At 38.7% G+C, this 24,307-nt stretch overlaps 1 long non-coding RNA gene across 2 annotated transcripts in view; it reads left to right on the top strand.

Moving 5' to 3' along the window:
* LOC149128633 (uncharacterized) overlaps positions 1 to 24,033 on the top strand; it is a 92,502-nt gene extending 68,469 nt beyond the window's left edge. For both annotated transcript variants that reach the window (XR_016222261.1, XR_016222262.1), the window contains exons 3-5: positions 11,672 to 11,806; positions 19,783 to 19,872; positions 23,778 to 24,033. This is a non-coding gene — a long non-coding RNA (uncharacterized LOC149128633). The remainder of the gene's footprint in view (positions 1 to 11,671; positions 11,807 to 19,782; positions 19,873 to 23,777) is intronic.
* The last annotated feature ends 274 nt before the right edge of the window (positions 24,034 to 24,307 follow it).

Raw genomic sequence — 24,307 nt, 5'->3', positions numbered from 1 at the left:
TCTGCTAACACTAAAAGATCTATTTAAGAACTTGAAAGGCAGCACTAGAAAGAGAGAGTGGGAGAGATTGATCTTCCTCCTGGTTTGTTCACTCCTCAAATGGCTGCAATGACTGTGGCTAGGCCAGACTGATATCAGGAGCCAGGGGCTTCTTCCAGGTCTCTCACATGGGTGCAGGAGCCCCAATATTTGAGTCATCCTGTGCCGCTTTTCCAGACACGTTAGCAGGGAACTGGATCCGTTTGGAGCATTAATGTCTATGATACTCTCCTTGCAGTTAAAGGATTTAGAATCCATTTCGTTTATGGGTGGGCCAAGTACAACAGCTTCCAATTGTCCAAGGTTTGGATTAGATGGGTTCTGAGAATTTTTTTTAAATAGTTATTAATCATAACTCTCAGTTTAAGCTTTTCTTACCAAATTTTCATGTTTGATGATGTTTATATCTATGGGAAAATTGGGTCCTGAATTGCAACCAATGAAAGCATCCAGACTAACAGTAATAAGGTCAACAGTCAGCAGAATGATGTCCAGCTGAACTGAAATAGCTTTTCTTATTTTGTAGAGGGGTTGCCTCCTGCATTATACTGACATACAGACATAGACAGTAGATATTGGAGCCTGTCCCTTCTGCCAAATGCAGAATGCCACATTTTGGTCCATCATATATATATTTATATATATATATATGTATATTATAATATATTATATTATATAGTTCTTTATATAATATATTATATTATGTATTATAATATATATTATAATATATCATATTATATTATATATTTCTATATAATATAGAATTACATATAATTATTATAAATATATGAGATATAATTATTATATATAAATTTATTATTTATATACAAATATATAATTATTTCTGATCCAGCTCCTTACCAATGATTTGAAAAAGCAGTGAAAGATGGTCCAGGTGCCTGGGTTGCTGCCACACACATTGGAGGAGAAGCTCCTGGCTTCAACCTGGCCACACTCTGGCTATTGAAGTAATCTCCATAATATATATATATATATAATATATATAGTACATATAATAAATTATATAATATTATCTGTTTTTTTTTCATTTTTGATTCTCTTTATATACAGAAGATCAGTTTAGCATACATTAAGTAAAGATTTCAACAGTTTGCTCCCACACAGAAACATAAAGTGAAAAATAATGATTTTTTAAATGATGATGAAATCAGATCAGACCTATTGTCATGTTTAATCCCAGTGAGGGTCAAGTTGGGAATTGATAATTTCTTCTTTTTTTTTTACAGAAGATCAGTTTAGTATACATTAAGTAAAGCTTTCAACAGTTTGACCCCCATAGAAACACAAAGTGAAATATACTGTTTGAGTACTCGTTATAGCATTAAATCTCAATGTACAGCACATTAAGGACAGAGATCCTACATGAGGAGTAAGTGCACAGTGAGTCCTGTTGTTGACTTTACAAGTTGACACTCCTGTTTATGGCATCAGTAATCTCCCTATGCTCCAGTCATGAGTTTCCAAGGCTATGGAAGCCCCTTGAGTTCTCTGACTCTTATCTTGTTTAGACAAGGTCATAGTCAAAGTGGAGGTTCTCTCCTCCCTTCAGAGAAAGGTACCTCCTTCTTTGAAGACCTGTTCTTTCCACTGGGATCTCACTCACAGAGATCTTTCATTTAGGTTTTTTTTAATTTTGCCAGAGTGTCTTGGCTTTCCATGCTTGAAATACTCTCTTGGGCTTTTCAGCCAGATCGGAATGCCTTTAGGGCTGATTGTGAGGCCAGAGTGCTGTTCAGGAAATCTGCTATTCTATGAGTCTGCTGAGTATCTTGCTTCCCATGTTGGATCACTCTCCCCTTTATTTATTCTATCGGTTAGTATTAGCAGGTATTACACTTGTTTATGAGCTCCCTTTGACTCTTAGTCCTTTCATTATGATCAATTGTGAACTGAAATTGATCACTTGGACTAGTAAGATGGCATTTGTACATGCCACCTTGATGGGATTAAATTGGAGTCCCCTGGTATGTTTCTAACGCTACCATTTGGGGCAAGTCAGCTTGAGCATGTCCCAAATTGTACATCTCTTCCCTCTCTTCTTCCTACTCTATGTTTAACAGGAATCACATTTCAGTTAATTTTCAACACTTAAGAATAACTGTGTGATAATTACAGAATTAAACCAGTCATATTAAGTAGAACAGACAAAAAAATGCTAAGAGGGATAATGTATTAAGTTGTTCATTAAGCGTCAGGGCTATGCTGATCAAGTCGCCATTTCTCATAGTGTCCATTTCACTTCAGGAGGTTTCCTTTTTGGTGTTCAGTCAGTTGTCACCGATCAGGGAGAACATATGGCATTTGTTCCTTTGGGACTGGCTTACTTCACTCAGCATGATGTGTTCCAGATTCCTCCATTTTGTTGCAAATGACTGGATTTCGTTGTTTCTTACTGCGGTATAGTATTCTAAAGAGTACACATCCCATAATTTCTTGATCCAGTCTACCGTTGATGGGCATTTAGGTTGGTTCCAGGTCTTGGCTATTGTGAATTGTGCTGCAATAAACATTAGGGTGCAGACTGCTTTTTCTTTGTCAATTTAAACTCCTTTGGGTAAATTCCAAGGAGTGGGATGGCTGGGTTGAACAGTAGGGTTATATTCAGGTTTCTGAGGAATCTCCAGACTGACTTCCATAGTGGCTTCACCAGTTTGCATTGCCACCAACAGTGGGTTAGTGTCCCTTTTTCCTCACATCCTCTCCAGCATCTGTTGTTGGTAGCTTTCTGAATGTGAGCCATTCTAACCGGGGTGAGGTGAAACCTCATTGTGGTTTTGATTTGCATTTCCCTGATTGCTAATGACCTTGAACATTTTTTCATGTGCCTGTTGGCCATTTGGATTTCCTCTTTTGAAAAATGTCTATTGAGGTCCTTGGCCCATCTCTTAAGTGGGTTGTTGGTTTTGTTTTTGTGGAGTTTCTTGATCTCTTTGTAGATTCTGGTTATTAACCCTTTATCTGTTGCATAGTTTGCAAATACTTTTTCCCATTCTGTTGGTTGCCTGTTCACTCTCCTGACTGTTTCTTTTGCAGTACAGAAACTTCTCAATTTGATGCAATCCCAAATGTTAATTTTGGCTTTGACTGCCTGTGCCTCCCGGGTCTTTTCCAGAATCTCTTTGCCTGTGCCAATATCTTGAAGGGTTTCTCCAATGTTCTCTAATAACTTGATGGTGTCAGGTCATAGATTTAGGTCTTTAATCCATGTTGAGTGGATTTTGTTTAAGGTGTAAGGTAGGGGTCTTGCTTCATGCTTCTGCACGTGGAAATCCAGTTTTCCCAGCACCATTTATTGAATAGACTGTCCTTGCTCCAGGAATTGGTTTTAGATCCTTCATCAAACATAAGTTGGCTGTAGAGGTTTGGATTTATTTCTGGTGTTTCAATTCTGTTCCATTGGTCTATCCATCTGTTTCTGTACCAGTACCATGCTGTTTTGATTACAACTGCCCTGTAGTATGTCCTGAAATCTGGTATTGTGATGCCTCTGGCTTTGTTTTTGTTGTACAAGATTGCTTTAGTTATTCGCGGTCTCTTTTGCCTCCATATGAATTTCAGCATAATTTTTTCTAGATCTGAGAAGAATGTCTTTGGTATCTTGATTGGTATTGCATTGAATCTATAAATTGCTTTTGGGAGAATGGACATTTTGATGATATTGATTCTTCCAATCCATGAGCATGGAAGATTTTTCCATTTTTTGGTATCCTCTTCTATTTCTTTCTTTAAGGTTTTGTAATTCTCATCGTAGAGATCTTTAACGTCCTTGGTTAAGTTTATTCCATGGTATTTGATTGTTTTTGTAGCTATTGTGAATGGGATTGATCTTAGCAGTTCTTTCTCAGCCATGGCATTGCTTGTGTATACAAAGGCTGTTGATGTTTGTGCATTGATTTTACATCCTGCCACTTTGCCAAACTCCTCTATGAGTTCTAATAGTCTCTTAGTAGAGTTCTTTGGATACTCTAAGTAAAGAATCATATCATCTGCAAAGAGGGATAGTTTGACTTCTTCCTTCTCAATTTGTATTCCTTTAATTTCTTTTTCTTTCTGATGGCTCTGGCTAGAACTTCCAGGACTATATTGAATAGCAGTGGTGAGAGTGGGCATCCCTGTCTGGTACCAGATCTCAGTGGAAATGCTTCCAACTTTTCCCCATTCAATAGGATGCTGGCCGTGGGTTTTTTCATAAATTGCTTGGATTATATTGAGGAATGTTCCTTCTATACCCAATTTGCTTAGAGTTTTCACCATGAAAGGGTGTTGAATTTTATCGAATGCTTTCTCTGCATCTATTAAGATAATCACATTGTTTTTCTTCTGCAATCTGTTAATGTGGTGAATCACATTGATTCATTTGCGAGTGTTGAACCATCCCTGCATACCAGGGATAAATCCCACTTGGTCTGGGTGGATGATTTTCCTGATGTGTTGTTGTATTCTATTGGTGAGAATTTTATTGAGGATTTTTGCGTCTATGTTCATCAGGGATATTGGTCTATAATTTTCTTGCAGCGCTGCATCTTTCTCTGGCTTAGGGATTAAGGTGATGCTGGTTTCATAGAAAGAATTTGGGAGGATTCCCTCTTTTTTGATTGTTCTGAATAGTTTGAGAAGAAATGGGATTAGTTCTTTAAATGTCTGGTAGAATTCTGTGTTTCTGAGTGTAGCACATCTTTAAGTATCTTTTCCAGGGCCGGATGAGTGGCGGCAAAGTCTTTCAATTTTTGTTTGCTATGGAAGGTCTTAATTTCACCTGCATTCACAAATGATAGCTTAGCAGGATATAATATTCTGGGCTGGCAGTTTTTCTCTCTTAGCACCTGTGCTATGTCTCGCCATTCCCTCCTAGCTTTTAGGGTTTCTGATGAGAAGTCTGCTGTGAGTCTGATTGGAGATCCTCTGAAAGTAATCTGATGTTTCTCTCCTGCACATTTTAGGATCTTTTCTTTATGTTTCACTGTGGTGAGTTTAATTACAACGTGTCGTGGTGAAGATCTCTTTTGGTCATGTTTATTGGGGATTCTATGAGCTTCCTGTACTAGGATGTCTCTGTCCTTCTCCATGCCCGGAAAGTTCTCTGCTAGTATCTCACTAAAAAGGCCTTCTAATCCTTTCACTCTCTCCATGCCTTCAGGAACTCCTAGAACTCCAATGTTGGTGTTTTTAATAGTATCCTGTAGATTCCCAACAATATTTTTTTAGATTTCTAATTTCCTCTTCTTTCCTTTGGTTTGACTGTATCCTTTCCTGTTCTCTGTCTTCTAAGTCTGATATTCTCTCTTCTGCTTCCCCCATTCTGTTTTTAAGCTCTCTAATGTGTTTGTCATTTGATCTATTGAGCTCTTCATTTCATTTTTATTTCTCTTCACTATCACACTTTCCTGTTCTACTCGTTTCTGCATTTCATTTTGATTCTTCCTTAAAATTTCATTTTCACGAGAGAGATTTTCAATCCTGTCCAATAAGGATTTCTGTAGTTCAAGGATTTGCTTTTGAAAACTTCTAAATGTTCTTATCATAAATTTTTTGAAATCCGTATCTTGCATTTCTTCTATCTCATCATCTTCATAATCTTGGCTTGGGGTGTTTTGTTTATTTGGAGGCATCATAGTGTCATCGTTGATCTTGTTCCCTCGATTTCTGTGTTTATTGCTTGGCATGGTTAATTCTTTTTCCCTCACTGTGAGGTGTTTTTTTTTAATACTATGTCTGTGTTAAGTGGACTGCCTGCTGTTGGAGGAGCCTTGGAGGCTTGAGATGGGTGTGGCCTGAGAGCTCTGCTTGGTTCTTCAGGGTTACAGGTGTGCAAAGGTGACACCCTCAGGTTATGCATGGTAAATCTCTCTTTATTTATTTATTTATTCATTTATTTATTTTATTTTATTTTATTTTTTATTCAGGACGTAAGTAATACTGCAAGGCTGAGTAGAATGGATGCTATTTAGCTTCTGATCTCTGGCTTCTACCCAAAGAGTCTGTGCAGGCTCCGTTTCTCCTGCAGCTCCCACTGGGTTGCCTATGCTACTGAATTGTAGCCTTAACGCTCCTCTTTTATTATGTATATCCCAGCTCTTGTCTCTTGCTTGCCTTTGCAAGGTTGGGGGAGAGAGGAACTTGTCTGTACCAGTACACCCCCACCTTTTTTTTTCCTTCTCTCCTGTATTCAGTCTGTTGAACTTTCCCGCTTCAAAGCCCGCTTCCCTCTAAAATTCTGTCTGCCGTTTCCCCGCCAATGTCTCCGGTTACTGACCTCACCTCCACTTCCAGCGCTGATGTGTGGACTCGGAGCCCTGGTCATCCCTCCTCTCCCCGCTGGTGTCTGTGTCACATTGACCCCCCTTCCCTCACTGGCGCTCAGATTCTGCAGCTCCCACGGTTCGGCTTCCGCATGGTGGGTGACCCTGCTGTCCCAGTAGGTCCTCTGAGTCACAGCCACTAGCTCCGGAAGAGTTTCCTCTGCAATTTTTTTCCTGATCCTTTTTCTGAGGCTACTGTAACTCTGCTTTTATTAAACTAAATTTTCCCGGACTATCGGTGCACACCCTCACTATTCCTCCATCTTGGATATTATCTGTTTATAATTATTATATATTAAAAGGAAACCTGTTAAAGTGAAATGAACACTATGAGAAATGGTGACTTGATCAGCCCTTGCCCTGACTGTTGATGAACAACTTAACACGTTATCCCTCTCAGTATTTTTGTTGTTTATTTGTTCTACTTAATATTTTTGGTTGAATACTGTAATCAATACACAGTTATTCTCAAGTGTTGAAACTTAACTGAAAAGTGATCTCTGTTAAATATAAGAGTGGGAGTAAGAGAGGGAAGAGATGTGCAATTCGGGACATGCTCAAGCTGACTTACCTCAAACGATAGAATATATATATGAATATATTTATATACATGCAAATATAAATAAATGTACACACATATATATATAAAGAATTTATTTATTTATTTGACAGGTGTACTTACAGACAGTGAGAGGAAGAGACAGAGAGAAATGTCTTCCATATGCTCATTTACTCCCCTAATGACTGCAATGTCTGGAGCTGGGCCAATCTGAGCTAGGAGCTTCCAGGTCTCCCACATTTTGGCAGGGAGCAAAGCACTTGGAACAGCTTCTATGGCTTTCCCAGGCTATTGCAGAGAGCTGGATGGGAAAAGGAGAAATGGGGACTAGAACTGGTACACATATGGGGTACCAGCACTGCAGGTAAAGGATTACACCACTGCACCACAGTGCTGGCCCCAATCTATCCTTTATTAAGGAGATCTCAGTAATCATGTTCAGGTATTGCTGTCCTATATTCATGGCCAAAGTCCTAGCAGACAACATGATTTGGAGAATCAAAAGCACAAGGTGTGTAGGAGACTTCATTTCTCATACAGCACAGTTAATAACAAGGTTCCAAGAGGGGAAATTACTTGCATCTTTGAGAACAAATGGACATCACAGGTGATCTAAAGAATTCAGAAGGTTTGTGAGACCCTAGAGTGAAAAAGTCACTGGGAGCACAAGGACAGTGCCTAGAGTTTATTTTGATGGATTTTAGCCCCTTTCATTGGAGGGAGGCCCACCTGTGGCTCAGGCACACCGAGTTCTAGTCCTGGTGGGAGCACCAGATTCTGTCCCAGTTGCTCCTCTTCTAGTCCAGCTCTCTGCTATGGCCCAGGAGAGCAGTGGAGGATGGCCCAAGTGCTTGGGCCCTGCACCTGCATGGGAGACCAGGAGGAAGCACCTGGCTCCTGGCTTTGGATCAGCACAGTGTGCCGGCCGTAGCACACTGGCCGCAGCGGCCACTGGGGGGTAACCCAACAGAAAAAGGAAGACCTTTTTCTCTGTCTCTCTCTCTCACTGTCCACTCTGCCTGTCAAAATAAAAAAATAATTTTTATAAAAAGACTTATTGGAGCCACTCTAGTGATTATACCCATGAAACTTTGTTAATAAATGCAAATAGAACCTGGGAAAATTGATGTTTATCTTATGCTGTAGAGACTTAAGATTGAACATCTTTTTTATCTTTTTTAATTATATAATTTAAAAACAAATTTTAGATTTTTTTTTGACTTTACTAAGCCACAGCCCTGGCCCCATTAATATGTCTTAACAATGTTTTTTCCTCTCAGACTTATCTCTATTGTTTCAGTTAACTGCATGCCTTTTCTTTACATTCAGATTCTCTCCACTATCAAAGCTTATTCATCTTAATTCTGTTGTTCCTATTTCCCTCCCTTTTATTCTGTCCCTAGGCTAATTGAGGTCATGATTCTCCATTCCTTCTGTGTGGTGTCACAGTAGCCTTGAAGTGTTGTTTTTCTCTTCTGATTTCTAAAGAAAGAAATTATATATTCCCCCAGTTTAGATATTTTAATAATTCATTCTAAAACAAAGGTTAAATGTTCTTAATTTGACAAGAATTTTCAGGGCCAGCAGTGTGGTGTAGTGGGTAGAACCACCACTTGCAGTGCTGGCATCTCATATAGATCCAGATCTCTGCTATAGCCTGGGAAAGCAGTAGAAGGTGGCCCAAGTCCTGGGCCCCTGCACCCATGTGAGAAACCTGGAAGAAGCTCCTTGCTCCTGGCTTTGGATCGGCACAACTCTGGCCATTGCAGCCAACTAGGGAGTGAACCAGTGGATGGAAGACCCCTCTCTCTTCTCTGCCTCTCTCTGTGTAACTCTGACTTTCAAATAAATAAATAAATCTTTAAAAAAGAATTTTTTCTAATTTTAGATTTGTTCTACTTCATTGCCACTTCAGGATGTGTGTAAGGAGTGCATATCCAGTTATTCTATTTTGGATTTTTGGGATTTTGTATTAGCTCTGCTGTCTATTCATTTTTCTCAAGCATTGGTGATATCTTCTCCTTAGTTGTATTAAGAGAGAGAGCAATAGCCCTCATGTCTTTTTAGGTAAGTAAGACATATTAAAAACAGAGCATTCAGTATACATTCATAGTATTTTGACTTGTTCAATTGGTTTTCCTGACCTCCCTTGGATATTCTTGGTCTCTGCTGTACAACTTTCTATACTCATTAATTCTTTGATATTCCCAAATCCAGAAAATGAATGATTCAACAGCTGTGTTCCTGTATTTGCTGGGACTCAGGGTAAGAAGCAAAGTGGAGGTGTTCAGGAATCTAAAGTTACATGCTACATAGCAAAGCAAATCATTTCCTATACAAAGTGACTGGGAAATCAAGAATCTTTTGCACACTATATTGGATCCTGAACGATTACTGAACTATTCAGTAAGATTTTAATGTATTTATTTTCTGTGTGTGTGTTTGTATTTCTAAATAAACTCTGCTGGGCTACTTAACATTAACGTGTATTGCAGAATTCTTTCATCAGTTTTTACTTTTAAAAAGTTTCTCTTTCAGTTTTATGGGAGAGGGTAGAAGTTTTCTGCTATGTAACTGAAAATTCATTCATTCATTAAAGTTAAAAATGTTTGTTGGAAATTGGTGGAATACTATTAATTCTCATGTGATTTGCATGAAACTAAATACATTCTCTATTTTGTTTTGCTTAACATTTCTGCATGTGTGGACTTCTTTTTTCCTTATTGCCCAAATCCCTTTGTGTATTGGGATGGCAAATGGGTTTTACACTGGACAAAACATGTTATTTTGGCAAAGAAGTACTTAGCCTTCTTGCTTCAAGTATTCAAATATTACATTAGAAATCAGTATATTTGTATACTGTACAAATGTCCTTCATACAATTTTGTAATATTCTGGAATGGGAGAGGGAGCAGGAAATAGGAGGGTTATGGGTGGGAGGGAAGTTATGGGGGAGGGGAAGCCACTGTAATCCAAAAGCTGTACTTTGGAAATTTATATTTCTTAAATGAAAGTTAAACAATTTTGTAATCTTCACCTTCCTTTTTATTTAGTCCTTTTTTAAAAAAGATTTATTTATTTTACTTGAAAGTCAGAGTTACACACACAGAGAAGGAGAGAGAGAGAGAGAGAGAGAGAGAGAGCAGTCTTCCAACCACTGGTTCACTCCTGATTTGGCCACAATGGCTGGAGCTGTGCTGATCCAAAGCCAGGAGCCAGTAGCTTCTTTTGGGTCTTCTATGCAGGTTCAGGAGCCCAAGGGTCTGGGTCATCCTCTACTGCTGGATAGTAAGTCTTACTTGCCTAAAAAGCTGGATAGTAATTTGAGTCGCCAGGACTTGAACTGGCACCCATGTGGGATGTCGGCACTGCAAGCCACAGCTTTACTTGCTATGCCACAGCATCAGTCCCTTTATTCTTATGACTATTGCTACACTATTGGAATTTATAATTGATAATGCTGAACAATTGAAACTGTCTTATTTACAATTGTAGTACTGGATATGGCAGTTTTACTTGAAGTAAAGTATGTAGCCTGCTTATTGTATGATTTTTGGTAAAGTATGCATTTATATGTAAAGCAGATCTGTTAATCATTTAAAAGTGAATTATCATGATTACCCAGATATAAAGAATGCAATATGTGCTAATGAGTTAGCAGTCACAGACATTTAGAATTAGAGGGATTTTAGAACCTTTTCAATACTGCAGTTTTTATGAAAAACTAGTAATTTTTTTATTTGACAGGTAGAGTTATAGACAGTGAGAAAGACAGAAAGGTCTTCCTTCCGTTGGTTCACTCCCCAAATGGCCACCACAGTTGGAGCTGTGCCTATCCAAAGCCAGGAGTCAGGTGCTTTCTCCTGGTCTCCCATGCGGGTGCAGGGCCCAAGCACTTGGGCCATCCTCCACTGCCTTCCCGGGCCATAGCAGAGAGCTGGACTGAAAGAGGAGCAACCAGGACTAGAACCCTTTGCCCAGATGGGATACCAGCACCACACGCAGAGAATTAACCAAGTGAGCCACGGCTCTGGCCCCTGATAAATTTACTCTTAACAAAATATCAAAATATCTTATTCAGTATAAAGTTAGTAGTGAAAAAGAGACTACCTTGTTGAACACAGAAATTTGAGATTATATTTCTTGGTATTAATTTGCATCTTAAGGCTTATTGCCTAGTTTACTTCAATATTTCAATCTAATATTACTAATAATATCTTGTACTTAGTGGTTCACTGTGTGCAAGCCAATATTCTTTTGATTTTTTTTAAAGATTTATTTATTTATTTGGAAGTCAGAGTTACACAGATAGTGAACAAGAGGAAGAGAGAGAGAGAGAGGTCCTCCATCTGCTGGTTCACTCCCCAGATGGCCTAAAAGGTCAGAGATATGCCAATCTGAAGCCAGGAGCCAGGACCTCTTCAGGGTCTCCCATGCAGATTCAGGGGCCCAAGGACTTGGGCCAACTTCCTACTGCTCTCCCAGGCTTAGCAGAGAGCTGGATGGAAAGTGGAGCAGCCGGGACTTGAACCGACCTCCATATGGGATGCCCACACTGCATGCAGTGGCTTTACTGGCTACACCACAGCCTCAAGACAATGCTCTAAAATGATGCATTAATTATTCCCAAATATTGAAAAGTGGCATGGTTACACATTTGAATGTGTTGTTTTGTACTAGTTGTAGAAACAGTTTAAAATATATTTATATTTAAAAATGTAAGCTTTGATCTAAAGTATTACTTTCCCTTAAGGTGCCTGTTTGGAAACTGAGAGATCGTTGAAGTCTATCTTGAGTACACCTGATATTATCCAAGCCTCCTTTATCACATGAGGATGCTAAATGCCAAGGCCCAGAGAAGTAAAGTGAATTGTTCAAGGTCACATAGGTAAGTTGTAGCAGGGATAATTCTGTATTAGAATTAGGTATCCTGATACATAGGCCACTGTTCTGTCAATTTAGTACTCCTTCTGGAGTTAAAGATTCTAAGTTGTGGAAAATTAAGTTTGGAAATTTAGTGGTTGCTATGTTGTTATGGTGAGAAATTTCTGTGTATAGCTATGAGTTGCTTAAATTTTATTCAATATATTTTTCTAGTATGTTTGCTATTTATTTGAATTGTATAACAAATAGCTTCATCTATTTGCCAAAAGAAGTTTTTAAAGATTTATTTATATTATTTGAAAGTCAGAATTACACAGAGAGAGAAGGAGAGGCAGAGAGAGTGGTCTTCCATTCACTGGTTCACTCCACAGTTGGCCTCCATGGCTGGAGCTGTGCCGACTAGCAGGCAGGAGCCAGGAGCCTCTTCCTGGTCTTCTATGCAGGTTCAGGGGCCCAAGGACTTGGACCATTTTATAGTGCTTTCCCAGGCCATAGCAGAGAGCTGGATAGGGAGTGGAGCAACCAGGTCTTGAACTGATGCCCCTATGGAATACCAGCACTGCAGCACCTCACCCACTATGCCACAGTGCCAGCCCTTGCCAAAAGAATTTATAGAAGCTATTACATACATACACTTAACAATTATTTAGTTACTTGACACGAACTATCCCTGCATATTTGAAAATTTTGAATGGTATCACTTGGGTTTTAAGAATGTTATATTTTAGGTCTCTTAATATTTTTAGTGATGATGTTTTAAAGGCCCTTTCTGTTTTATGAAAAATGATAAGGATTTTGTTTTACAATGGCCATAGTATTACCACTTAAAGCAATAGATTAAATAACACTTTTAAACAAAGTCATTTAATACTGAATTCTAATACACTGGTATATTTTAAAGTGAGAAACCGGATTTCTTTCAGATAGTCTAAATAAGAATGATAATCAAAATTGAAGGCATCTACAGTTTTTAATCACTTGTTTTAAATATTGGTCATAATGGTCCAATTTAGAGTTTTAATTTTAATTACCTTTTAAAAGATTCAATATGGTTTATAGAAAGAATTCAGAGAACATAATTATATACTCAACCTCCCTCCCTTCTTTTTCCTTCTTTGTCATTTTTTTAGCTTATGAAATGACATTTTCAGTTTACATTACATTAAAAAGGGTTGTTGAATCAAGGGCAAGTTTAACAGGCAAAAAGCAAAAAGATCCTAATTTAGAGGGAATACAGACAATGGCTCTAAACAATATTTGAATATCACATCTAAACAATATTTGAAGAAATTGATAAAATAAATATTTTAGTTTCTCCTACTAAAATGCTCAGAGAAAGTCTTTCATTATTTATCAAATATTAGTGCAAAATATGGATTTAAATGATCCCAAAAAGTGACCAAGTTTTGTGTAATAAAGTCCAATTTTTGTCAAGGCTTTTTGACAGTCTCACAGAAAACTTGTGTTTGTGAATGGGAAGAATAATATCAAAATGTCCATACTACCAAAAGCAATTTGCAAATTCAATGCCATCCCAATCAACATACCAACGATGTTCTTCTCAGAGCTAGAAAAAATGATGCTAAAATTCATATAGAAACATGAGAGATGCTTAACATCTAAAGCAATATTATAAAGCAAAAAAAAGCTGGAGACATCACACCATATTTTAAGACATATTACAAGGGTCAGCACTATGACAAAGCGGGTAAAGTCACCGTCTGCAGTGCCGGCATCTCATATGGGTGCCAGTATGTTTCCCAGCTGCTCCACTTCTTATACCCCTCTCTGTTATAGCCTGAGAAAAAAGTAGAAAATGGCCAACGTCTTTGGGCCCCTGCACCTGCATAGAGACCTGTTAGAGGCTCCTGACACTTGGATTCAGATCAACACAGCTCCGGCCATTGTGGCCATTTGGGGAGTAAACCAGTGGATGGAAGACCTCTCTCTCTGCCTCTACCTCTCTGTAACTCTGCCTTTCAAATAAATAAATAAACTGCAAAAAAAAAAAAAAAAGAAGAAGAGGTGTTAGCACTGACATAATAACAGACACATAGTTCAATGGACAAGAATAGGTAGCATAGAAATAAACCCAAATTTCTACCAGCAACTCATATTTAACAAAGGAACTAAAATGACCTGGAGAAAGAAGAATCTCTTTCACAAGTGGTGCAGAGGAACTTGATTATCCATATGTAGAAGCCTGAAAATAGACTCCAACATCTCTTACACTATGTGAAAGTGAACTCACAGTGAATTAAAAATCTAATCATAAGACCAAAACCCAAGTAAACATAGGGAAACTCTAAATATTGTCAACAGACAATAGCTTTTGGGTAAGATTCCAATAGCAATAGTAACAAAAATAAAAACAGAGACATTTGAGTATATCAAACTAAGATACTTCTTCACAATAAAGTAAACATCAGAGTGTAGATACAGCAAACAGAATGGCAGGAAAAATTAAAACTGAATGTTTACAGATTTCCAGAACATTTACATAAATTGGAAAAACTCCAAAAAATACAGTGAAGAAACAGGCAAGGATCTGAATAGACATTTCTCAGAAGAAATGTAAATGGTCAAAACATGTGAATATGCCCGATGTCACTAGCCATTATGTAAATATAAATCAGAACACAATATCAGTCTCCAACACCTGTGGGAGAATACAATGCTCAGGTTTTTGTGTGTGCAGCAAGTGGGTTTAGAGGACCCTGTTCACCTCAGGAGAGCAGAGTCTACAGGGGGGTAAAGAAACCTTACTGCTTTCCTAATGGGCTTATTAAGTTCTTGACCAGTGCCTGTTAGTCTTGCCACAAACTTTCTAGTCTCACTACTTTCCTTCTTCTTCCTCTTCTCTGTGACTTGTAAAATAGTATACATTCTATATACTGTGGATACTTTTGATTTATTTTATTCCTTCTGTCTCTTATGAAGTTCCTCCACGAAAGCACAGACCTCAAAATATTCATTCATTTATGCAGTCTGCAGATTTCATGAGCTACTAAATTCCAAGTAGTATGTTAAAGGCAAGATCTAGGCCTAAGAGGAGAGTGGTCTGAATTCTGTGCCTAGAAGAGGATTTGGGACATAGTAGAACTTCAGTGAAGTGCTATGTGAATGACATGCACTCAGTAAATGAGTAATCTAAAGCACACACTGCATTTAAGCAACACAGCAGCCCTACTCACCTCAGGTAGAGCAATTGAGAGGAATAATGTGAACAAAAATAACACATCAATAAGTTGAATAATAACAGAAAAAATGAGATGGATGCCAACATTACTGACCTATTTTTGGGGAATTAAATTGATAAAGGGGCTGGCATTGTGGCTAAGTGGGGTAAGCTGCAATCTGTGAGGCCAGCATATCATGTGAGTTCCACTTTGAGTTTAGGAATCTCCACTTCCAATTTAGCTCACTGCTAAATACCTGGGAAACCAGCAGAAGATGGACGAAGGACTTGGGTCCTTGCCACTCACGTGGGAGACTTGGATGAAGCTCCTGACTTCAGCATGCCCCAGGCTCAGCTGTTGAAACTCTGGGGTGTGAGCCAGCAGATGAAAGCTATCTCTGTCTTTCCCTCTCTCTCTAAATCCACCTTTCAAATAAACAAATATTTAATAAACAAATTATCTGATTCAAAAATACACAAAACCATGAACAATACTGTATCATCTTTATGCCAAACTGATAAAAAATAACAAATGCTAGAGAGCATATGGGAAAAGAAAACCTTCATATATGGTGGGTGAAAACACAAATTAGTACAGATGTTATGGAGAACAGTGTGGTCATTCCTTAAAAAGGATAAAAATTGGGGCCGGTGCTGTTGTGCAGTGGGTTAAAGCCCTGGCCTTAAGGGCCATGGACAGTGCATCTGAAGTGGCAAATCACCTTTCACAACCTCTCCACTTACAGCTAAAAGGGTTTTTTCCTGTATGTGTTGTCCTGGGGACTATCGCATGAGAGTTTTTTAAAGATTTATTTATTTATTTGTTTGTTTGAAAGTCAGAATTACAGAAAGCAAGAGTGAGATAGAGATCTTCCATCCACTGGTTCATTCCCTAAATGGCCACAATGGTCAGGGCTGGGCCAGGCTGAAACCAGGAGCCAGGATCTTCATCTGGGTCTCCAATGTGAGTACAGGGGCCCAAGTACTGGGGCTATCTTCTACTGCTTTTCCAGGTATATTAGCAGGGAGCTGGATCCAAAACAGAGCAGCCAGGACTTGAACTGGCACCCATAGGTGATGCAGGCTATTGCAGACAACACAGCTGTGGTCCCACATGAGAAATTTTAAAGTAGGTCTTGTCACATCCTGGATAACTACAGATGGGACTTCTTATTCTGGAAGAGTCAATCTGAGAAAAGACTTTAGCTGCTAAATGGGAAAACCCAGGAATGGAGGCAATGGGAGGGCCTGGTATCATCTGAGCTCACCATTGGCATCTATGGGCTTTGTAAAAAGCACTGAGGTACAAGAGATATGACAGCTGCTTTGGGCACCTGAGAACCCATCATCAGCTTTTGTCCTGAGGACATGGGCCAGCTGATATCTATACATGACTGTCTCTGAGGTAGGCACAGAAAAGTCAAAGTGAGCACCCTCTTTTTCATCAACTTCTGCCACTGTTTCACTCACATCTCTGTTTGGTGACCCAGCTGCACAAGGTATGTTTTTCCCTTGCAGTGTTACATTTAGGTGGATTCTTTGAAAGGGGTTGTCCTTAACACTTGGAGATGCTGGCTGCATTTACTGGCAGGATCGGTGGCTACAAAGGTGGGCATCAGCTGCAGGATGCAACACACTGACTGCATGAGCCTTGGGCAACTTGGAGGAGAGACATTGGGATGTTTTCTTCCTCTGAATGGTGCAGCAATGTGCAGCTTCACTGGATTGGAAAATGACTTGAGGTATTTTACTTGAAGTAGATGGTGCAATCAGATTGACAATAGGGTTCAAATTCTGAGTGGCTGTAAGGTAGAGTCAACAAAATGTGGAAATGAAAATAGGATGTCCTCAGAGTCAGATTATCTCCCTCTGATGTGTCAGATACTTATGCAATGGGTCTGTTTTCAAGGAATTTTGTAAAATCAGACACCCAGTTGCAAGTCACTGACTTTGAGTGTCTTAAAAGTACTTTGCAGTTTTGCTCCAGAAATTCATTCTTCTGACCTTTGAGAAATTGTTTCCTCCATTACTTATGGCTATGCTGCGTGCCATCTGCCCTCTCCTCATTCAGGCAGTTGCTCCACCTGCTCTATGCTGTGGGCACAGGCAGAGCCTGCAGCCAGCCAACCAGTGGAATGTGTGTGTGAGGCACTGGCCACTGAGCTGCTGCTTCCCAACCATGAGAATCTGCATCAGTGGTATGTGCTCCCAATCACCAGCAGCAGTGTGATCCACCAGCCTTGCCCAGAGTAATTCCACAGTCACCTGATTTAGTGCTGCCCTGGTCCTCACCACCCCTCTCCACTCATGCCCCACCATGGGCTAGGGGACTGTGCTGCATGAGGGGGTCTACCCAAGAGGCCTGGGGTCAGTGGTGACCCAGAGTGTTCTAGACAACCAGCCCAGCCTGAGGGAGGGAGACAACTAGTTCCTATAGTTCGACTCACAGTCAAACTTACAAAAAGGATGCAGGTATACCTTTCTTTCTAATGAAGATAACATTGGGAAGGCATTGTGCTTAGCAGTTAAGATGCCATTTTGGGGGGATGGTGCTGCAGTTTAGTAGGTTAAGCCTTCACCTGCAGCCCTGACAACCCATATGGGTGTCAGTTTATGTCCTGATTGCTCCTCTTCTGATCCAGCCATCTGCTTAAGGCCTGGGAAAGTAGTTGAAGATGGCACAAGGATTTGGGCCAATGCATCTACATGGGAGACCTGAAGGAAGCTCCTGGCTCCTGGCATTTGATTGGCCCAGTTCTGGCCATTGCAGCTATTTGGAGAAAAACCCTGAGGATGGAAGACCTCTCTTTCTCTCTCTCTCTCCCTCTCTCTCTCTCTCTCTCTCTGCCTCCTAAATTAAGGAATAAATCTTTTTTAAAAAGATGCCCTTTGGGAACAGTGTCCCACGTTGGAGAACTTGGCTTCACATCTTGGCTCCGGATGCTTACTCCACTCTCCTGCCAGCACAGACCCTGAGAGGCAGTGCTGACTGGTCAGGTGGTAGGGTTCCCCACTCATGTGGGAGCCTTGCATTCAGTTCCAGCTCCTAGCTTTAGGCTGACTCAGATCTACATTGTTGGTGTTTGAGAAGTGAACCAACAGATGAGAGCTCTGCTACAGTCTCTCCCTGTCAAGTAATTTTTTAAATGTTTTTCTCATTGTAAAACAAGGCAGCATGGAAAACAAGAATATTGAAAGTTTCAAGAAAATCTATAATTCTATCATACAATTAACATTATGGGCATTGATTTCTACACATTAAATGATTGTCAGTATAAATTATTGCCCTACACTTTTTATAGACACTATTCAAAGCATATCCTCAACTAATTCAATTAATTTAAAGGATTTATTAAATGATAGACTACATTAAATTTATGGATGAATTTTATCAAGCATCATCCAATGTAAATGATTACCATATGTTTGCACTTTTGGGAATCATTCTATTGTGAATATTTTGGCATCAATATAATTCTGTTTAAAATTTCTTTATGAAAAAAATATCTGGACTAGAAATCAATTGAATAGTATTTCATGGTTTTGTTACCTAATGACAAATTGCCTTCATTGAGGTTTATAAGTATTTATTCTTTCAACACTAATGTTATGTGTTTATCAAATACAGTTATATTAAGATACATTTGGGGTTGGCACTGTGGCATAGCGGGTAAAGCTGCAGCCTGGCACTGCTAGCATCCCAAATGGATGCTGGTTCGAGTCCCAGCTGCTCCACTTCTGAGCCAGCTCTCTGCTAAGGCCTGGGAAAGCACTGGAAGATGGTCCAAGTCCATGTGCCCCAGAACTCACATGGAGGACCCAGAAGAAGCTCCTGGCTCCTGGCTTTGGGTCAGTGCAGCTCTAGTCATTGCAGCCAATTGGGGAGGGAACCAGCAGATGGAAGACCTCTCTCTCTCCTTTCTGCCTCTTCTTCTTTCTGTGTGTAAATCTGGCTTTCAAATAAATAAATAAATAATTTTTAAAAAGATACGTTTGCAAACAATATGTGACATCAATACAACTACTTAAATTTTCTCATACAAGTAGTTTAATTTGGGGGCCTGAATTATGGCTGATTGGTTCTATAGTCTAATGATATCTTGGAACCCAACTATTTTCCCCTTCTGTATGAATTTCAGTGTTGTATATTACTAGAATTCTGAAAAAAATTCACAGGAACTTTTTAGGCATCATCTAAACATCATAATCTCCAAAGAGCAAGAATTATTGCAAACCATGATTTTCTAGAATTATTTCTTTGTATAATGCTACAATTTTATTGTAGCTTTAAATTGAGCACACACACACACACACACACCCATGTACCCTACATACATTCACAAATACACATACACAATTAGCAAGTCTCCAATGCATTTACCAAAGTGTATCAATATGCTAGTTTAAGATTACTGCCAAAGAATAGTCCCTTTCTTTAAATACCAATTTACTCTATTGATTTATTTTTGACCTAAAATGATGCAGTTTAGTTACTGTTTTGAAAAAGAGGCAGGTATCATCACAAAGCACAAATGAGTGAATAAGTTATATTATCTAGGGAATTAGATAAGAAATGGCTCACTCATCAAATTAAAATGAATGGAATCCAGTTTGAGTTACCATGTCAAGCAAAATATGAAGTTTTACAAAAATTGAATGTATATAATTTCAAATAAATTTTGAGTTGTATCTAAATGTGTACACTACAACATTAAGAATAAAGGCACAGATATTTAAATACCTTTATTTAGGAAAATGTGAATAGATAATAATAATAATTGCTAACATTTATTTTATACCAGGTGATGTTTCCGGAATTTTATGTTTCCAGAAAAATGGAGGTAGCTCCTGTTATCTTAACTTTAAAGAAAATGCAACTGAGGCATGAAGAGGTAAGTAACTGGTTTGCCCAAGGATATATAATCATGAAGTGGCAAAGCCTTAGACTTGGCATGATCTGAATGGCAGCATTTTTTTTTCACAAATTCAATGTTTGATCTATTTCATATATTCACTAAAAGGATTTACTATCAAATACTTTCTGATAAAACCTATGAAAACTGAAGATGAGTATTGCTCCAAACCAAATACTTAAGCCTAGCATTAGGTGTAGCAGGTAAAGCCATTGTCTTTAAATTTAGCAAAGATATGCCTTGTTAGATGAGTGTACTTTGTGTAATTCTTCTTCTTGTCAGTGTATACACTTTAGAAATTGAATTCAGGGGCCAGTGCTGTGGTACAGCATGTTAAAAACCTGGCCTATGGTCCCAGCATCCCATATGGGTGCTGGTTTGAGTCCCAGTTGCTCCATTTCTGACCTGGCTCCTTGCTAATGCACCTGGGAAAGCATCAGAGGATGGCTCAAGTCCTTGGGCCCCTGCACCCATGTGGGAGACCTGAGAAAAGCACCCAGCTCTGGGCTTCAGATCAGCTCAGCTCTGGCTTTTGCAGCCAATTGGGAAGTGAACCAGCAGATTGAAGACTTTTCTCTCTGTCTCTACCTGTCTATGTAACTCTGTCTTTCAAATAAATAAAAATAAATCTAGAAAAAAATTGATTACATCTGGCAACACATATGAACTTTTTATAGAAAGATTGACCTTTAGAAAAATTTTAGACCTACAGAAAAAAATTGGTACAAATGTGAACTTTTGAATAAAAATCTATTTTTCATGAATGCATGGTGTTATAAAACACAGCAATACATCACTGAGAACCAAAAATAAATTGGACTATCTCATTCTGTGATTTGAAATCTATTGACAAATATCCTTTATTTTTCTTACAGAGAATGTAAATAGTGTTGTGATATCAAACTCATTCTAAGTTTAGGTACCCCATGGAAAGTTTGATCTAATGAAAACAAATCTGTTGGATCATTTACCTCATACATTCTACTACCATTAAAATAATATATCTGTCATAATACATCAAGAATAAAACATATTTATGCCTAAAAATACAAATTCAACTATTACAAACTGTTCAGCAAAATTTAAAATTGTATGTTTTTAATATTCTAAAATGAAACATTTTTCTTTGCTTCTCAATAAAAATGTGATACACTTTAACATCTTCAGAATAAGAACTGAGAGTGTACAAAGCATTATTTATTTATTTATTTATTTATTTGCCAGGCAGAGTTAGACAGTGAGAGAGAGAGACAGAGAGAAAGGTCTTCCTTCCATTGGTTCACCCTCCAAATGGCCACCATGGCCTCCCGATATCCCATGTGGGTGCAGGGCCCAAGCACTTGGGCCATCCTCCACTGCTCTCCTGGGCCACAGCAGAGAGATGGACTGGAAGAGGAACAACCAGGACAGAACCAGCACCCCAACTGGGACTAGAACCTGGGGTGCCAGCACTGCAGGCAGAGGATTAGCCTTGTGAGCCACGTCACTGGTGAAATATATTTTAAGGAGAGAATTTGTAATGTTCATTTTTAAAGTAACAAAAACATTTTTCACTTCTTGGTTTGCATTTTAAATTTGTATTTTAGTCATCCTTACTGGTTACTGCAAATTACCACATACTAGAATTAATTGCTTCTCAACATTTACAATTTGTTTCTTCACTTTAAAGGAAAATATTTGTGTCTCTTGAGTAAACAAGTAAATATTATGATTTGGCATCATTTTATAAAACTCAAATCTGTAAGAAATCAAAAACCACTGCAGAAATATTCTATAAGAATGTACTCATGCATATTGTTCTTACAATAGATTCACCCGTGTCATAGGAGAGCAACTCCTTGCTCAACATTCAAAATTTTCACGTTCTTCTAAATATTCCTTTTAACATAGTGACCACAGTTGGACACAAGAGAGTCTTTAAAATTAAAAGAAATAATTTGGGTATGCTGACTTTCCTAGTCTTCTTGTTTTCCTGGGACAGAGTATCTTTTTTGAATGTAGGCTGACAAGGATACAACCCCCTCCACAAAGTAAAATTCCTTATCATTAGAGCACTGCTCCTGACCCCTGCTCACTTGTTCCTCTATGTGGGATTTATGAATGACTTTCATGAATGGAGATATTGGAAAGAGGCAATGAGCTACCACCCCCCCTTTTCTTTATTTAGCACTTTTCTAGGATGCCTATGAGAGAACATGAGTTTTGTCTGCCCTGTTTTATACTGTAAATTTAGCAAAAAACCTGTACTCTGTGATTAGGTAAGTATGCAATGTAATGTACTAGGGCAATGGAAGGGAATCTTTGTTGCTAAGCACCAAGACCAACAACTCTGTGGGCTAGAAAGCTTACATTTTGACTTCTTTCCATGTCCAGCTTGAATCATTCAGAATTCAGAGAAAGTAGGAATGTAAGTTATGAACACACTTCACTGCCACAAATGTTATGATACTCATCAGTTTGCAATCAGGAATGATTTAAAATTTAACCAAAAATACCACAGTAAACTCTGGCAGATTCATCAACTCCTACACTTATAATTTTTTTTAACTTTTATTTAATGAATATAAATTTCCAAAGTACGACTTATGGATTACAATGGCTTCCCCCCCATACCGTCCCTCCCACCCACAAGCCTCCCCTTTCCCACTCCCTCTCCCCTTCCATTCACATCAACATTCATTTTCGATTATCTTAATATACAAAAGATCAGCTTAGTATACATTAAGTAAGGATTTCAACAGTTTGCTCCCACACAGAAACATAAAGTGAAAAATAATAGATGATTTTTTTAAATGATGATGAAATCAGATCAGACCTATTGCCATGCTTAATCCCAGTGAGAGTCAAGTTGGGAATTGATAATTTCTTTTTTTTTTTACAGAAGATCAGTTTAGTGTACATTAAGTAAAGATTTCAACAGTTTGCACCCCCATAGAAACACAAAGTGAAATATACTGTTTGAGTACTCGTTATAGCATTAAGCCTCAATGTACAGCACATTAAGGACAGAGATCCTACATAAGGAGTAAGTGCACCGTGACTCCTGTTGTTGACTTTACAAATTGACACTCCTGTTTATGGCATCAGTAATCTCCCTATGCACCAGTCATGAGTTTCCAAGGCTATGGAAGCCCCTTGAGTTCTCCGACTCTTATCTTGTTTAGACAAGGTCATATTCAAAGTGGAGGTTCTCTCCTCCCTTCAGAGAAAGGTACCTCCTTCTTTGAAGACCTGTTCTTTCCACTGGGATCTCACTCACAGAGATCTTTTTGCCAGAGTGTCTTGGCTTTCCATGCCTGAAATACTCTCATGGGCTTTTCAGCCAGATCCGAATGCCTTTAGGGCTGATTCTGAGGCCAGAGTGCTGTTTAGGACATCTGCCATTCTATGCATCTGCTGAGTATCTCACTTCCCATGTTGGATCACTCTCCCCTTTATTTATTCTATCGGTTAGTGTTAGCAGGTACTAGACTTGTTTATGTGCTTCCTTTGACTCTTAGTCCTTTCATTATGATCAATTGTGAACTGAAATTGAGCACTTGGAATAGTGAGATGGCATTGGTACATGCCACCTTGATGGGATTGAATTGGAATCCCCTGGTATGTTTCTAACTCTACCATTTGGGGCAAGTCAGCTTGAGCATGTCCCAATTTATACATCTCTTCCCTCTCTTCTTCCTACTCTTATGTTTAACAGGGATCACATATCAGTTAATTTTCAACACTTAAGAATAACTGTGTGTTAATTACAGAATTAAACCAGTCATATTAAGTAGAACAGACAAAAAAATACTATGAGGGATAATGTATTAAGTTGTTCATTAACAGTCAGGGCTATGCTGATCAAGTCGCCATTTCTCATAGTGTCCATTTCACTTCAACAGGTTTCCTTTTTGGTGTTCATTCAGTTGTCACCGATCAGGGAGAACATATGGTATTTGTCCCTTTGGGACTGGCTTACTTCACTCAGCATGATGTGTTCCAGATTCCTCCATTTTGTTGCAAATGACTGGATTTCGTTGTTTCTTACTGCGGTATAGTATTCTAAAGAATACATATCCCATAATTTCTTTATCCAGTCTACCTTTGATGGGCATTTAGGTTGGTTCCAGGTCTTGGCTATTGTGAATTGTGCTGCAATAAACATTAGGGTGCAGACTGCTTTTTTGTTTGCCAATTTAATTTCCTTTGGGTAAATTCCAAGGAGTGGGATGGCTGGGTTGAATGGTAGGGTTATATTCAGGTTTCTGAGGAATCTCCAGACTGACTTCCATAGTGGCTTGACCAGTTTGCATTCCCACCAATGGTGGGTTAGCACCTACACTTATAATTAACATCCACATTTATAATTGTATCTTTCTATGAATGATCTGACAGGAATTATTATCTGGGATGGATAATTAACAATACCTTT

The sequence above is a fragment of the Oryctolagus cuniculus genome, chromosome 1 (assembly GCF_051225735.1).
Source record: "Oryctolagus cuniculus isolate XC-2025 breed Fujian yellow rabbit chromosome 1, ASM5122573v1, whole genome shotgun sequence".
Classification (NCBI taxonomy): Eukaryota; Metazoa; Chordata; class Mammalia; order Lagomorpha; family Leporidae; genus Oryctolagus; species Oryctolagus cuniculus.
Note: the sequence above shows the minus strand (reverse complement) of the source record. Positions and strands in the feature narration are given on the sequence as shown.